The following is a 17,554-nucleotide window of genomic DNA, read 5'->3' as shown; positions in this document are numbered from 1 at the left end:
GGACGGTCCGCGAGGACGCTATAATTCATTTTACCGAACCCGTCACCTTTGGGGTTTTTGGTTCTTCACCGACCGGACGGTCCGCGTCTGAGGCCGAACGGTCCGCGCTTGGTCTCAGACGGTGCTTGCTTTTCCATCGGACGGTTCGTAGTGTAGACTTGTGTTTTTGCATTGGTTTTGTTCGAGGCTCACCCTAGTGTCGCGGACGGTCCGCCACAAGGGCCCGGACGGTCCGCACTTAGGTGATTTTCCAAAAAGCTTTTCCTGTCCAGAATAATCTACGGTATTCTAGATAGTCGACTTTTAGAATAGTTGTAGATGAACTTATGCACCTGGGAATGATCAACTAGACAAACTGGTTAGTCCACAAGGTTTGTGATGGCCGTCAAACACCAAAATCGATTATAGGAAATATTGAGACCATTTCCCTTTCAATCTCCCCCTTTTTGATGATTGATGCCAACACAAACCAAAGCAAATACAAAGTGTAGAAATGTAACTAGTTTGCATTTTGATAGATGTGCATAAGTTATTTTGAAGTGAAAGTATTTCTAAGTATATAGGTTTGATTTGATATTTAACATTTTGGACCACATTTGCACCACTTGTTTTGTTTTTGCAAATTCTTTTGAGAAAATCTTTTCAAAGTCTTTTGCAGATAGTCAAAGGTATATGAATAAGATTTCAATTTTCTCCCCCTGTTTCAAATGCTTTTCCTTTGACTTAACAAAACCCCCCTGAGTCAAATGCTCCTCTTAGTGTTCAAGAGGGTTTTACCAATTTTTGTAAATATAGATTAAATACATTTAGATGCCAATTTTGAAATGATTCTTGAAAATAAACATACCCAAAATATATCAATTGAAAAAGTTTTAAATTGGTGGTGGTGCGGTCCTTTTGCTTTGGGCTTAATATTTCTCCCCCTTTGGCATTAATCGCCAAAAACATAGACTTTTGAGAGCCCTTTTTACTTTCTCCTCCATTGGTAAATAAAATATGAGTGAAGATTATACCAATCGAAGAGTGGTGTGGAGTGATGGCGAAGGGTAATTGATACCGATAGAGTGGAGTGGAAGCCTTATCGTCGCCGAAGACTCCATTTCTCTTTCAATCTATGACTTAGTAGAAATACACTTGAATACATATTAGTCATAGCCTTGGTACATAAATAATACGAAATTTGCATTTGTACCAACATGAAAGAGATATGATCAAAGGTATATAAATGAGCTATGTGTGCAATGTTTCTATCAAAATTCCTAGAATCAAGAATATTGAGCTCATTCCTAAGTTTGGTAAAGGTTTTCTCATCTAATGGTTTGGCGAAGATATCGACTAATTGTTCCTTGGTGCTAACTAAGCTATCTCGATATCCCCCCTTTGTTGGTGATCCCTCAGAAAGTGATACCGAATGTCTATGTGCTTAGTGCGGCTGTGTTCAACGGGATTATCCGCCACGTAGATTGCACTCTCATTATCACATAGGAGAGGGACTTTGCTCAATTTGTAGCCATAGTCCCTGAGGGTTTGCCTCATCCAAAGTAATTGCGCGCAACAATGGCCTGCGGCAATGTACTCGGCTTCAGCGGTAGAAAGAGCTACTGAGTTTTGTTTCTTTGAAGCCCAAGACACCAGGGATCTTCCCAAAAACTGACAAGTCCCTGATGTGCTCTTCCTATCAATTTTACACCCTGCCTAATCAGCATCTGAATAACCTATTAAATCAAAAGTGGATCCCTTGGGGTACCAAAGACCAAACTTAGGTGTATAAACTAAATATCTCAAGATTCTTTTCATGGCCCTAAGGTGAACTTCCTTAGGATCGGCTTGGAACCTTGCACACATGCATACGGAAAGCATAATATCCGGTCGAGATGCACATAAATAGAGTAGAGATCCTATCATCGACCGGTATACCTTTTGATCTACGGATTTACCTCCCGCGTCGAGGTCGAGATGCCCATTTGTTCCCATGGGTGTCTTGATGGGCTTGGCATCCTTCATTCCAAACTTGTTAAGTATGTCTTGAGTGTACTTGGTTTGGCTGATGAAGGTGCCCTCTTGGAGTTGCTTGACTTGAAATCCAAGGAAATACTTCAACTCCCCCATCATAGGCATCTCGAATTATTGAATCATAATCCTACTAAACTCTTCACAGGTAGACTTGTTAGTAGACCCAAATATGATATCATCAATATAAATTTGGCATACAAACAAATCTTTTGCAATGGTTTTAGTAAAGAGAGTAGGATCGGCTTTTCCGACTTTGAAACCATTAGTGATAAGAAAATCTCGTAGGCATTTATACCATGCTCTTGGGGCTTGCTTGAGCCCATAAAGCGCCTTTGATAGTTTATACACATGGTTAGGGTACTCACTATCTTCAAAGCCGGGAGGTTGCTCAACATAGACCTCTTCCTTGATTGGTCCATTGAGGAAGGCACTTTTCACGTCCATTTGATAAAGCTTAAAGCCATGGTAAGTAGCATAGGCAAGTAATATTCGAATTGACTCAAGCCTAGCTACGGGTGCATAGGATTCACCGAAATCCAAACCTTCGACTTGTGAATATCCCTTGGCTACAAGCCGGGCTTTGTTCCTTCTCACCACATGTTGGGACCATGCTTCGTCGCCGAAGGTCCTGCGAAAAGGAAACAACTTCGGCTGAAGCTGCTTGAACGTAATGACGAAGGTATCGTTCATGAAGCTTCGGTATTACAGCATGTCCGAAGATGAGGGATCGAACCGACTTAGAGATAGAATGACCTTTTAGTCCATAAGGGTTTGAGTCAATGTTGTAAACTTTTATGAGGGGCATGATTGTAATTCCTCACAGGCTGTGTCCTGTGCCTATAAATAGTGAACAGTATTCCTTTACTGTTCACGCATTCCTGTAATTGCGAACGCATCACTCGGGAATTATTGTCAAGGCAAAGGTATAAATGTACCTAAACATTATATTGAAACATCTTAGATTCATATAATAAGATACGTGAATGATGTCATTTATTTCCAATATATTTATCTTTAATGTTTCACGTTTTACATTGCTTTGTATTATCTTTATAAGTTTAATTACGAAGGTGAAACCTTCGTAATATTATGCTCGTGACCTTCGTCCGAAGTTCATTAAACCCTTGTGGAAATAATGTTTCGGCGGACGAAGGGCATTGATATTTAACATTTTATGTTGCCTTGTTCTTAATTCATAGCATTTGAGAACAAGTCCCCAACATTGGTGCCCACCTCCGGTGAACTCACTTCCACTTTTTTGAGCTGATGGCTTCGTTCAACAATCAAGCTGGAGCTACTTCGGCTCCGAAGCTGGTTCTCCCGATAACAGGCGGTTCATGCTCAGAGCCAGCCAACAAGAAGCAGAAGAAGGAGGCACAGAGAAGGGTACATCATGTCGGGGTGCAAGGACCCTTCATCAAGTCAAGATGGTCTCATATTCCAATTACCTTCTCTCAAGAGGATCTTCAACTCAAGGATTACCCACACAACGATGCTATGGTTATCTCTTGTGTGATCAAAGGATTCCTGGTCCATAATGTTTTGGTTGATACAGGCAGCGCAGCTGATATCATATTTGCTAAGGCCTTCAGACAGATGCAAGAGCCCGAAGACAAAATCCATGATGCCACACATCCCCTTTGTGGCTTCGGAGGAAGGCGGATCGTAGCATTTGGAAAAATCACAATGCCAATAACCTTCGGATTCATTAACAACACAAGGACTGAACAAGTTGTATTTGATATTGTTGACATGGAATACCCTTACAATGCAATTATTGGTCGTGGTACTCTCAATGCCTTCGAAGCAATTCTTCTTCTAGCTTATCTTTGCATGAAGATACCTTCGGACCAAGGGCCTATTGCTATTCATGGAAGTCAGGAAGCTGCTAGAAGGGCCGAAGGAAATTGGACAGACTCAAAAGCAATCCATAACATAGATGGAGCTGAAGCTTGTGAGCAATACAAGTTCAGAAGGGAAAAAGCTGCTTCGGCCGATCAGCCGAAGCTCATGCTCTTGTGTGAGGATATAGTAGAGCAGAAGGTGCTCTTGGAATCTCAACTGTCCGAAGAACAGGAGAAAACCTTGATAAGTTTTTTGTTCAACAACAAAGATGTTTTTGCTTGGTCAGCTAATGATCTTTGCGGAGTTAACATGGATGTTATTGAACACTCGCTCAATGTTGATCCATCCTTCAGACCTAGAAAGCAGAGGCTTCGGAAGATGTCTGATGACAAGGCCGAAGGTGCTCGGAATGAAGTGAAAAGACTCCTCAGTGCCGGAGTTATCAGAGAGGTAAAATACCCAGAATGGCTGGCTAACACTGTTATGGTAAAGAAGGCCAATGGTAAATGGAGGATGTGTATTGATTTTACTGATCTCAATAAGGCCTGTCCGAAGGACGAGTTTCCATTGCCAAGGATAGATTCCCTAGTTGATGCAGCAGCTTCATCAGAGCTTATGAGTCTGCTGGATTGTTATTCAGGCTATCACCAAATTTGGATGAAGAAGGAGGATGAACCAAAAACCAGCTTCATAACCCCTAGTGGAACATATTGTTACCTTCGGATGCCTGAGGGGCTTAAGAATGCTGGAGGAAGCTTCAGCAGAATGACAGCGAAGGTTCTTCATTCCCAGATAGGCAGAAATGTGCTAACTTATGTTGATGATATCATTGTAAAAAGCACGAAGCAAGATAATCACATTGCTGATCTGCAGGAGACCTTTGCTAATTTTAGACAGGCTGGTTCAAAGTTGAACCCAGAAAAATGTGTCTTCAGAGTGAAGAAAGGGAAATTTCTTGGCTGTCTAGTCTCAACAAAAGGAATTGAGGCTAATCCAAACAAAATCGAAGCTATCCTTCGAATGGAACCACCAAGCACAAAGAAGGGGGCTCAAAGATTGACAGGAAGACTGGCATCTCTTAACAGATTCATATCTATATCAGCAGAGAGAAATTTACCATTTTTCGAAGTGCTGAAGTCAGCCGAAGTTTTTCAATGGGGACCAGTCCAGCAGAGAGCCTTCGAAGAGCTGAAGCAATATTTGATGGATCTAACAACACTAACTCCACCAACGCCAGGGGCTCCTTTGTTGTTATATGTGGCAGCTTCGCACTCAGCGGTAAGCGCAACACTTGTTCAGGAGAAGCTTGAAGGCCAAATCAAAAAGCAGGCCCCAATATACTCTGTATCCGAAGTTCTTAGTTTATCAAAGAAAAATTATACAGAATTGGAGAAGGTACTGTATGCTGTTTTGATGGCCTCCAGGAAGCTTCGGCATTATTTTCAAGCTTACAATATAATTGTTCCTTCTTCACAACCGTTTAAGGATATTATGAGAAATCGAGAAGCTACTAGAAGGATTGGAAAATGGGCTGCAGAGCTCAATGAATTTTGTATTGATTATGTGCATAGGTCTTCGATTCAATCCCAAGCGTTGGCAGACTTCATTGCTGACTGGACGCCAGGGGCTCAAGAGGAAGAAACGAATAAAGATGCCGAAGTATGGACAATGTTTTGCGATGGGTCTTGGGGAACCTTCGGAGCAGGAGCAGCTGCTATGTTGGTTTCACCTTCCAAAGTTAAAACTTGTTATGCGATAAGACTTGATTTCAGTTGCACAAACAATATTGCCGAGTATGAAGCTCTACTCTTGGGTCTTCGGTAGTTAAAGGCAATGGGAATCAGAAGGGCTATTCTTAAAACTGATTCCCAAGTTATTTCTGGTCATATTGACAAGAGCTACAAAGCAAGAGATCCGAAGCTTGAAAAATATTTAGATACAGTCCGAAGGATTGAGGCTTCCTTCGAAGGATTCTCTGTTAAAAATATTCCTCGTGGAGAAAATGAATATGCTGATCTATTAGCCAAGTCAGCAGCACAGGGGTTGCCCTTACCTTCGGAAGTATTTTTCGAAACAATAAAAGCACCTTCGGTCGAGCTTCTTGAAAGAGCAGTCCTCAACATATCCCCTGTCTATAGTGAAGATTGGAGAACTGAGATCATTTCTTTCCTTCAGGGTAATTTTCTTTCAGATGACGAAGCTTATAACAGGAGGATAGAAGCAAGAGCTCAACCATATGTCATAATAAAAGGGGAATTATACAAGCGGGGGGTCTGTTCCCCGTTACTCAAGTGTTTATCCAGAGCCGAAGGCATAGAATTGATGAAGGAAATACACGCAGGCCTGTGTGGATCTCACATTGGATCTAGGCCTTTGCTCGGAAAAGTTTTTCGTCAAGGATTTTATTGGCCAAAAGCAGCTTTGGATGCAGCGGATTTAGTTCAAAAGTGCGAAGGTTGTCAGAAATGTGCAAGAGATCAAAAACAACCTTCGTCTTTAACTCAATTAATACAACCCACTTGGCCGCTGCAAAGGTGGGGCCTTGATTTGCTAGGTCCATTACCACCAGCACAGGGGAACTTAAGATATGTTGTAGTGGCTGTGGAATATTTTTCTAAGTGGATTGAGGCAAAGCCTTTAGCCATAATAACTTCGGTTATTATTCAAAAGTTTTTCTGGCAAAATATTGTTTGTCGCTTCGGAGTGCCTAAGGCCATTACTGTGGATAATGGGACACAGTTTGATTCTGAAGCTTTCAGAGAATTTTGCGATCAAATTGGCACGAAGATCCATTTCGCATCAGTTCGACATCCAGAGTCAAATGGACTTGTTGAAAGAGCTAATGGGATCATAATGACAGGAATAATGAAGTTAATCTTCAATCAGCCTAGGGGAAAGTGGCCAGACAAATTAATCAAAGTGGTGTGGAGCCATAACACAACAATGTCAAGATCAACATGCTTTACGCCATTTAAACTATTGTTTGGTGACGAAGCAATAACCCCGGAAGAAGCCAAAACAGGATCAATAAGAACAGTAGCTTCGGCAGAAGGCGAAGATGAAGCTGATTATTCTGTGGAAAAAGATGCTATAGAAGGGATCAGGCTTCAAGCTGTGGAAAACATCAACAAATATCAAGCTGAAACAATAAAATGGCGTGACAGAAAGGTTAGGTTGAAGAACATTGAACCAGGACACTTGGTGCTTCGAAGAGTAGCCAACCCTGAGACAGTGGGCAAATTACAGCTGAAGTGGGAAGGACCTTTTTTGGTAGTGTCTTCGTCAAGACCCAGTTCCTACAGATTGTAGGATATGGACGGCAACAACATTCCTAGATCATGGAATGCGGATGAGCTTCGGCGATATTATGTTTAGCTTGATGTAATTTTTTCTATTCTTTTTTGTGGCACCATTTTCCTTTCCAAAGGGGGAGAAAGGTTTTTAATGGGGCCACAACATGTAATTTTTCTTTTCCTCATTTCAATTCTATAAGAGTGATATCCCCCAAAAAATGTAAATGTAAACGCAAAGGAAAAAGAAAAGAGCACAGGGAGAAGCTCAAAAGTCGTTCCTAAGGGAATGCAGAGCTTATAGCGAAAAATAAACGCTGATTCCGCTGAAAGTAAAAGGCGAAGAAGCTCCTAAGGGAGGCTTACAACGAAAAATAAACGTTGATTCCGCTGAAAGTAAAAGGCGAAGAAGCTCCTAAGGGAGGCTTACAGCGAAAAGTCAACGCTGATACACCGAAAAGTAAATGGTGGAGCCGAAAAGTAAACGGCAAAAAGATTTGAATCATTCCCAAGGGGATGAAGGGCTATGATTATGGTTTTTGAATATGTATTCCGATATTCATTTGCACGATACATTACATCATGTCATTTGCATTCATAAATATTCATTTAGACATATATAGAATCATCATCATCATACCACACAAAAAAGTCAGATGCTTCGGCAATGAGGAAAAACTTCGAAGAAAGAGGAAATTTTCATGCTTCGTTGTGTACGAAAAGAAGGGAAGGTGTTTTTCGCCTTCGGCTCAAAGGAGAAGTTTCGTCCACAGCAAAGCAGATTGTACACGGGTAAAGGAGACAAGATACATTGCAAGGTATGTACAAATTTACATAAGTTTTTTCCACAATTATATTACAAAAATCTCTCCAGAATTTTTTACAGGAAAGTCTATTATAGCAACTATTAAGCTTCAGGCCGTCATACTTCAGCTTCGTCATCCTGCACATATTAAAGAACAGAATAAGAAATGTGCAAATGCAAGGAGAAGGTAAAAGTAACAAATATAAGTTTCTCACTGGCTTAAGGTGGCTTCGAGCTTCGTCACCAGCCATTTTTTGCCCGCCATTTACCCAAATTTGGGTCATAAATCTATTTCCGATGCTTCGGGCTAAGCTTGGGATATCAACCAAATCTGCTGCTGACAAGCTGAAGTTTGGCCTATTCACAATCTTTCCGTGCGTACAGCCAGCCTTCAGAAAAGCGATAGCTGTGCCTCGAGAAGCTACCAGGGCGCAGAAGTCGGCATGCCCACCAATAACTTCGTCAAGAGCATCAACCTCACCTTCAATATGTTCCAAGGTGCTGGGCAGGTTTTCGGCTGAAGGTGAAAATTTTTCAGAACTGGCTCCGATAGAGTGAAATACGTCCTTCAGCCGCTGCACGCATCGGCTGCCGAAATTTAGGCATTTCTCTTGGAGATCCTTCAATGATTTTTGCAAATTTGAATTTTTCTCGACATCAGTCTTGAGACTTGCTTCAAGCTTCTCCTTTTCTTGCTCATATTTTTCTGACTTTTTGATTAATTCATTCTTTAAACTGTCATTTTCGGCTTGGACTTCAGCCAAGGAGCCTTCCATAGACTGAATAATAAAGTCTTTCTTTTCTAAGACACCTTCGTGTTCTTTAGCCATGATTTCAAGGTCTTGAATTGTGAAGCCTTTCGTCTTCAGAATAGCTTCATAATTTTCAACTTTTTCTTCTAAATCCTTGATGATAGCTTTATTCTTCTCATCTTCAAGATCTTGTTGCATTTTTAGCAATTTACTTAACAGTATACTCTGCCAAAACAACCTTCGTCAGAAAACGACACAAAAATAATAATAAAATAATAATATTTTTTACCTTAAAATTAGCATAGAGAAGGCTACCGGCGATATGTTGTCGCTGGTACCTGCAAAGGTCCGCTTCTATTTTCGGCAGGCCAACGCTTTTGGAGAAGGTTCTAACAACTTTAGCTTCGGTGCGATTCCGAAGGCATCTTAGCTTCCCTTCGTTGACCCCACCAAATAGCATAGACCCTGGTTTATATCCGCAGGATATGGCATATTTCTTCAGCTCTTCTTTTTCAGCACTTGTTAAATCTTGTCCAAGTAAATCTTGAAAGTTAAAATTTTCTTCCTCCAAAATGTCTTCAACCTACTCTTTTCCCTTTTCAGTAGTCGTGTTCACCGCAGCCACAGCAGCTTCTTCTTCAGCCATTTTCAGAAGAATATTGTCAATAACTTCCAGTGTGGTTTCCAGGTTTGAATCTTCAGTGGCCCCGGCTTCGGCTCCGGTAGCTTCGGCTCTGGTAGTTTTGGCGGCTTCGGCTCCGGTAGCTTCGGCTCCGGCAGTTGCAATTTCAGTGGTTTCAGCCCTGGTAGCTTCGGCTGCGGCGGCTTCGGCTTCGGCGGTCTCGGCAATAACAATTTTTGACGCCGATACCGGTGGCGGCGTCTGATGAATCACATCTGTCACTTGGATAATTCTGCGTTTTTTGGCTTTGCAGGACTTTCTGCTGCCGAAGCTTTTTTGTTCTTCTGAAAAAACTTTGTCAGTTCCGGTGCCAGCGGACTTAGCTTGACAGGCAAAGATTCAGTCATTACCTTCAGAATTTCTTCTACTTCGGAAGCAGAAGGTGTCGCAGGAACTTCCTCATCTCGGACCAATCTCTCTGGTTCTGGAGATGCAAGCTTTGGAGATGCAGGCTTTGGAGATGCAACTTTTCTTTTTCTTGGAGCAACTACCTTCGGTTCAAACTTTTCTTTCTTCTTTTTTGGTTGATCTTCGTCGTCTTTAATTAAAGTGCTAGCTACTCTTTTCCTTTTCTGCCCTTCAGCACCCTTGTGTAGCCGCTCGTAGTTAGGGTATTCAAAGCCTATAGCATCAAGCACTCTGTTTAGCCTTCATTTCGGCCGGGTGCCGAAGGCTGCTGTCATCAATTGATCCTCTTTTTTAGAATAATTCCCAAGAATTTCAGTACTCATTACTTCGATTATTTCGAGCCATTCTTGGCAGGGTGCTTTAAAATATTTCTTGAATTTATAGTGGTAGGGCAAGCGGACAAGCTCCCCCTCCTTCTTCTCTCTTTCGAGCTTCGGCATAGCCCATTCCTTCATAGTTGGAAATATCTTGAAAGCCAAAAATTCCTGCACTAAATCTCTAGTGCCAATGTGCTCTGCAATAATCCTGAATTCAGACAACGCGATTTGCGTTGGACCTTCTGGTGTCATACTGCATCGGGGTCTGGTCTCTCCGAAGATCAGTTCAAGCGGACTCTGTACCAGCTTCTCCTTGTCATCGTCAACTTTGACGTAGAACCATTCCGATTTCCAGCCTGCCGGCCACTTGCTTCGGTAGCTGATCACAGGAAATTTTGTATTTTTCCGATAGGCAAAATTATAACAACCAAAATTTTCATGTAACCCATCTTTTCTGGCTTTGGTTTGGTAATGTAGCTCATGCACCCGGCATAAACCTTCGGAAAACGGTTCCACCCCTGGCTTCGGAGAGCCCAAATATAAACACTAAGCCTAACAATAGCGTTAGGAGTTAGTTGATGAAGATAGATCCCAAACTTCTTTAGCACATCAACAATCATCCTATTCAAAGGAAATCTCAAACCAGCTTTGAGGAAACTCTTAAAAATCACTATTTCATCTTTCTGTGGCTTCAGGGTAGTCTCTTCTCCACCAAAGCGAATCAGCTTTTTCTCATCTTCGCTAAAGTAGCCCGACTTCACCATCTTAGGAAAATCAGCCTTAGAGATGGTTGACTTTCCGAAGTCCAGGTGGCTAGGCTTGCTTGGTACTGCGATACTGTGATCACCTTCAGAATCAGTCTCTTCAATATCTGCTTGTTCTGCTTCGGCAGCAGGGGTGTCTTCCGATGTCACCAACCCAGATCGCCTCATTGCTTCCGAGATGGGAATAGTTTCCACAGCTTCAGCTTCGTCTCCTTCGCGCTCAGCTCTAGAAGTAGAACGCACTCTGGCCATTTGATTTTGAATTTCTTGAAAATTGCTTGGAAATTAATAACCTTTCTTCCGAAGCTCTTCTTCTGACGAAGCAGACACTAAACTGGAGCTTTGTTTGAATGCGAAAGTCAAGCTTCGGCTATAGTTAAAATTTTTGGCAGCAAAACAGTGCAATAGCAATGAATGTTGTGGTAACTTCACACCTACCCGTCTGTTTATATAGTGCTGCAGGTAAGAAGGTGAATCGTCAGGATTTTTACACCAGGCAAATAGTTGCTCGCATCCGCTGCACGGTGGGCCGCAAAAACCAAAATAGTGAACCTGCATGGTGGGACCGCTACGCGCTCGAAAACTGTATCGTTTCTCGACAATGAGCTCAGGGAAGGTGTTTTTCGGACCTTCGGCTTCCTGAAGCCTAAGAGACTTTTTTCACGGATCAAGCTCGTTACGAAAAACGATCTAGCACCGCGAAGGGGCTACTGTTGGGACCATGCTTCATCGCCGAAGGTCCTGCGGAAAGGAAACAGCTTCGGCTGAAGCTGCTTGAACGTAATGACGAAGGTATCATTCATGAAGCTTCGGTATTACAGCATGTCCGAAGATGAGGGATCGAACCGACTTAGAGATAGAATGACCTTTTAGTCCATAAGTGTTTGAGTCAATGTTGTAAACTTTTATGAGGGGCATGATTGTAATTCCTCACAGGCTGTGTCCTATGCCTATAAATAGTGAACATTATTCCTTTACTGTTCACACATTCCTGTAATTGCGAACGCATCACTCGGGAATTATTGTCAAGGCAAAGGTATAAATGTACCTAAACGTTATATTGAAATATCTTAGATTCATATAATAAGATATGTGAATGATGTCATTTATTTCCAATATATTTATCTTTAATGTTTCACGTTTTACATTGCTTTGTATTATCTTTATAAGTTTAATTACGAAGGTGAAACCTTCGTAATATTATGCTCGTGACCTTCGTCCGAAGTTCATTAAACCCTTGTGGAAATAATGTTTCGACGGACGAAGGGCATTGATATTTAACATTTTATGTTGCCTTGTTCTTAATTCATAGCATTTGAGAACAAGTCCCCAACACCACACCATGCTCATCTTGCTTGTTGCGGAATACCCACTTGGTTCCTACAACATTTTGGTTAGGACGTGGAACTAAATGTCATACCTCATTTCTCGTGAAGTTGTTGAGCTCCTCTTGCATTGCCAACACCCAATCCGAATCTATTAGTGCATCCTCTACCCTGTATGACTCAATAGAGGAGACAAAAGAGTAATGTTCACAAAAATGAGCGACTCAGGATTGAGTGGTTACCCCCTTACGAATATCGCCGAGAATGGAGTTCACGGGGTGATCTCTTTGAATCGCCTAGTGGACTCTTGGGTGAGGCGGTCTTTGACCCTGTATTTCTTGCTCATCTTCTTTGTCTTCATCTCCCCCTTGACCATTGTCCTCCTCTTGAGGTGGCTCATCCTCTTGATCTTCGTCAATATCATCTTGAGCCTGTTCCTCGTCTTGAGTTGGTGGAGATGCTTGATTTGAAGTTGATGGTTGATCTTGAGCTTGTGTGGGCTCTTCGGATTCCTTAGGACACACCTCCCCAATGGACATGTTCCTTAGTGTGACACATGGAGCCTCTTCATTATCTGCTCATCAAGATCAACTTGCTCCACTTGGGAGCCATTAGTCTCATCAAATTAAACACAATGTCACAAGAAACCTCAACTAATCCAGTGGATTTGTTGAAGACTCTATATGCCCTTGTGTTTGAGTCATAACCAAGTAAAAAGCCTTCTATAGCATTAGGAGCAAAATTTGATTTTCTACCTCTTTAAACAAGAATAAAACATTTGCTACCAAAGACTCTAAAATATGAAACATTGGGCTTTTTACCGGTGAGGAGTTCATAAGATGTCTTCTTGAGGATTCGATGAAGGTAGAGCCGATTGATGGAGTAGCAGACGGTGTTAATCGCCTCAGCCCAAAACTAGTCCGAAGTCTTGTACTCATCAAGCATGGTCCTCGCCATGTCCAGTAGAGTTCTATTCTTCCTCTCCACTACACCATTTTGTTGAGGTGTGTAGGGAGAAGAGAACTCATGCTTGATGCCCTCCTCCTCAAGAAAGCCTTCAATTTGAGAGTTCTTGAACTCTATCCCATTATCGCTTCTTATCTTCTTGATTCTCAATCCGAACTCATTTTGAGCCCGTCTCAAGAATCCCTTTAAAGTTTCTTGGGTTTGAGATTTTTCCTGCAAAAAGAATACCCAAGTGAAGCGAGAATAGTCATCCACAATAACTAGACAGTACTTACTCCCGCCGATGCTTATGTAAGCGATCAGGCCGAATAGGTCCATGTGGAGTAGTTCTAGTGGCCTGCCCGTTGTCATGATGTTTTTGTGTGGATGATGGGTACCAACTTGATTTCCTGCTTGACATGCGCTACAAACCCTGTCTTTCTCAAAATGAACATTGGTTAGTCCCAAAATGTGCTATCCCTTTAGAAGCTTGTGAAGATTCTTCATTCCAACATGAGCTAGTCGGCGATGCCAGAGCCAACCATATTAGTCTTAGCAATTAAGCAAGTATCGAGTTCAGCCCTATTAAAATCAACTAAGTATAGCTGACCCTATAATACTCCCTTAAATGCAACTGAATCATCACTTGTTCTAAAGACAGTAACACCTACATCCGTAAAAAGACATTTGTACCCCATTTTACATAATTGAGAAATTGAAAGCAAATTGTAATCTAAAGAATCTACAAAAAATACATTGGAAATGGAATGGTCAGGTGATATAGGAATTTTACCAAGTCCTTTGACCAAACCTTGATTTCCATCCCCGAATGTGATAGCTCTTTGGGGATCTTCGTTTTTCTCATAGGAGGAGAACATCCTTTTCTCCCCTGTCATGTGGTTTGTGCACCCGCTATCAATAATCCAACTTGAGCCCCCGGATGCATAAACCTACAAAATAATTTAGGCCTTGTTCTTAGGTACCCAAACAGTCTTGGGTCCTTTCACATTAGAAACAAGCACCTTGGGTACCCAAACACAAGTCTTAGACCCCTTGTGTTTGCCACCAACATATTTGGCAACTACTTTGCCTGATTTGTTAGTAAGCACATATGAAGCATCAAAAGTCTTAAATGAAACATTGGGTTCATTTGATGCAGTAGGAGTTTTCCTTTTAGGAAATTTAACATGAGTTGATTGGCTAGAGCTAGAAGCCTCATTTTTATACATAAAAGCATGATGTGAAATATTATGAGGTTTCCTAGCATGAATTCTCTTAATCTTGTGCTCAGGATAACCAGCAGGATATAAAATATAGCCCTTGTTATCCTGAGGCATGGAAGCCTTGCCCTTAACAAAATTAGATAATCTTTTAGGGGCATTAAGTTTGACATTGCTTCCTTGTTGGAAGCCAATGCCATCCTTAATGCCAGGGCGTCTCCCACTATAGAGCATGCTTCTAGCAAATTTAAAATTTTCATTTTCTATCTCATGCTCATCAATTTTAGCAGTTAGTTGAGTTATGTGATCATTTTGTTGTTTAATTAAAGCAAGGTGATCATGGATAGCATCAACATTTACATCTCTACATCTAGTACAAATAGAGACATGACTAACAATAGATGTAGAGGGTTTGCAAGCATTTAATTATTTAGCCTTAGAAATTAATATTGCATTCTCAGTTTTAAGGCTAGAAATTGATTAATTTAATTTATCAATCTTAGCAAATAAACTAGCATTTTCATTTCTAAGATTGTCAATTGAATCATGGCAAACTTTTGATTTCTCAACCTTAGCAATTAAACTAGTGTTCTCATCTCTAAGGTTGGAAATGGTGTCATGGCAAATGCTAAGCTCTTTAGTCAAGTTTTCATTTTTCTCTACTTCCTGAGCATAAGCATTCTTTACCTTAACATGTTTTTATTTTCCTTAATAAGGAATTCCTCTTGGCTATCCAAGAGTTCATCCTTCTCGTGAATAGCACCTATCAATTCATTTTGTTTTTCCTTTTGTTGCATGTTAAGGTTGGCAAAAAGACTAAGCAAATCATCCTCATCTTCACTAGAGCTACCCTCATCACTAGATGTTGTATACTTAGTGGAGGCTCTAGATTTTACCTTCTTCCTTTTGTTGTCTTTTGCCATGAGGCACTTGTGGTCGACGTTGGGGAAGAGGAGTCCCTTGTTGATGGCGATGTTGGCGGCATCCTTGTCGGAGGAGGAGTCGGTGGAGCTCTCGTCGGAGTCCCATTCCCGACATACGTGGGCATCGCCGCCCATCTTCTTGTAGTACTTCTTTTCCTTCCTCTTTCCCTTCTTGTCGTTGTCCCTGTCACTATCACTAGACATAGGGCATTTAGCGATAAAATGACCGGGCTTACCACATTTGTAGCAAACCTTCTTGGAGCGGAGTTTGTAATCCTCCCCCCTCCTTTGCTTGAGGATTTGGTGGAAGCTCTTGATGATGAGCGTCATTTCCTCGTTGTCGAGCTTGGAGGCGTCGATGGGGAGCCTACTTGATGTAGTCTCTTCTTTCTTTTCTTCCGTCGCTTTGAATGCGACTGGTTGCACCTCGGGTGTGGAGGTGGCGCCTTGCTCGACGATTTGTTTGGAGGCTTTGATCATCAACTCAAAGCTCATAAACTTTTCTATCACTTCCTCGGGAGACATTAGCTTATATCTAGGATCACCACATATTAATTGAACTTGTGTAGGATTGCGAAAAACAAGTGATCTTAGAATAACCTTGACCATTTCATGGTCATCCCATTTGGTGCTCCCGAGGTTGTGCACTTGGTTGACCAAGGTCTTGAGCCGGTTGTACATGGATTGTGGCTCCTCTCCTTGGTTGAGGATGAATCGACCGAGCTCCCCGTCGATCGTCTCCCGTTTGGTGATCTTTGTCACCTCATCCCCTTCGTGCACCATTTTGAGGACGTCCCAAATTTCTTTGGCCGTCTTTAACCCTTGTACCTTATTATACTCCTCTTGACACAAGGAGGCGAGGAGTATAGTTGTGGCTTAGGAGTCAAGGAGTTAAAGTGCCGAATTCGGTCTGGCTCGTCCGAATCGTAGTCCTTGTCCCCTACCTTTGGTACCTGCGCTCCATACTCAACAATATCCCATATGCTTTTGTGGAGTGAGGTAAGGTGATGCCTTATTTTATCACTCCACATACAATAATCCTTACCATCAAAGAATGGTGGTTTGCCTAGGGGAACGGAAAGTAATGGAGTGCGTTTGGTAATGCTAGGATAGCGGAGGGGCATCTTACTATACTTCTTGCGCTCATGGCGCTTAGAAGTGATGGACGTCGATTCGGAGCCGGAGGTGGAGGGTGACGAAGAGTTGGTCTCATAGTAGACCACTTTCTTCATCTTCTTCTTCTTGTCACCTTTTCGTTGTGACTTGATGGAGGAAGAGGATTCCTCCTTGTGCTTGTGGCTGGACTCCCTCGAATGGGTTCTCCCCGAGCTTGCCGCCACCGGTCACGATCTCCCTCTTGGCGTGATCTCCCGACATCACTTCGAGTGGTTAGACTCTAATGAAGCACCGGGCTTTGATACCAATTTAAAGTCGCCTAGAGGGGGGGTGGATAGGCGGAAACTGAAATTTATAAACTTAAAGCACAACTACAAGCCGAGGTTACCGTTAGAGATAAATCCGAGTCCGAAAGAGAGGGCGAAAACAAATCAACCAAGAAATAAGGCGGATGACACGATGATTTGTTTTACCGAAGTTTGGTTCTTGAGAACCTAGTTCCCATTGAGGTGGTCATAAAGATCGGGTCTCTTTCAACCCTTTCCCTCTCTCAAACGGTCACTTAGACCGAGTGAGCTTTCTCCTTAATCAAACGGGTCACTTAGACCCCTACAACGACCACCACAACTTGGTGTCTCTTGCTTTGATTACAAGTGTCTTGAGAATAAGAATGGGAAGAGAAGAAAGCATGATTGCAAAAGCCAAGCTACAAGAGCGACAAATAACACATGGATCACTCTCTCTCTCTCAAGTTACTAATCACTAATGATCACTTGTCTCAATTGTGGAACTTAGAGAGATTGGAAGCTTTGATTGTGTCTTGGAATGGATTGCTAGCTTTTGTAATGAATGTGGAAGATTGGAATGCTTGGGTCGAGTGAATGGAGGTGGTTGGGGTTGTATTTATAGCCCTCAACCACTTCCTAGCCGTTGCTCCTTTTCTGTCGACCGTGGATAGTCCACGCCCCTGGTCCGGACGGTCCGCTCTGCACATCAACGGCTGAAATCGCAACAGTCAGTAGTAACGGCTATATCAATGGCTATATAGCATTTAAAGCGTCGCCAGATGTCAGATAAAGGTAGTCGCAGACGGTCCGGTCGTGCACCCCGGACGGTCCGCGAGGATGCTATAATTCATTTTACCGAACC

The sequence above is a fragment of the Zea mays genome, chromosome 5, assembly GCF_902167145.1.
Source record: "Zea mays cultivar B73 chromosome 5, Zm-B73-REFERENCE-NAM-5.0, whole genome shotgun sequence".
In the NCBI taxonomy this organism is placed as follows: domain Eukaryota; kingdom Viridiplantae; phylum Streptophyta; class Magnoliopsida; order Poales; family Poaceae; genus Zea; species Zea mays.
The sequence above is the reverse complement of the archived record's forward strand: the minus strand, read 5'-3'. Positions refer to the sequence as shown.